The sequence below is a fragment of the Meleagris gallopavo genome, chromosome 3, assembly GCF_000146605.3.
Source record: "Meleagris gallopavo isolate NT-WF06-2002-E0010 breed Aviagen turkey brand Nicholas breeding stock chromosome 3, Turkey_5.1, whole genome shotgun sequence".
Classification (NCBI taxonomy): Eukaryota; Metazoa; Chordata; class Aves; order Galliformes; family Phasianidae; genus Meleagris; species Meleagris gallopavo.
Window position 1 is genome coordinate 66,113,811 of NC_015013.2, and position 489 is coordinate 66,114,299.

Consider the following 489-nt stretch of genomic DNA (forward strand, 5'->3'; position numbering starts at 1 on the left):
AAGTTCTTCTTCAGTGACCAGAAAATCAAATAGCTGTCCTGAAAGCACAATCTGCTGCTAGAACTTTCCTTGAGAGAATATTGCTAGAAAACCACTCTGCTAATAAATATTTTTTCCATTATAAAACAATGGTTAAAATAAACAAGTGTCTGTAATTGCAAATACTTATCCACTATGTTCTAAGTAGGCAACGTTCCATACATTTTGTGCTGAAGCTCCTATAGCACCCAATTTGAAGTGAATTCTACTGAGGTGGGTTTTTAGTAACAGCTATTGGAGATAAATATCCACATACCAAACTCCGTGTTTTTTGTTGTTCTTATGGAAGTCGTATCAGTCCGCAAAGAAAATTCATTTCACTGAAAATACAAAGAAAAGTACCTAGCAACAAACCAAACATCTCCTAAACTTTTAGAGTCTAATCCTGCACCCTCATCTCATACAACTTATTTTTCAGTGAAGTCATCCAGTTTTCACTTTTTTTTTTTT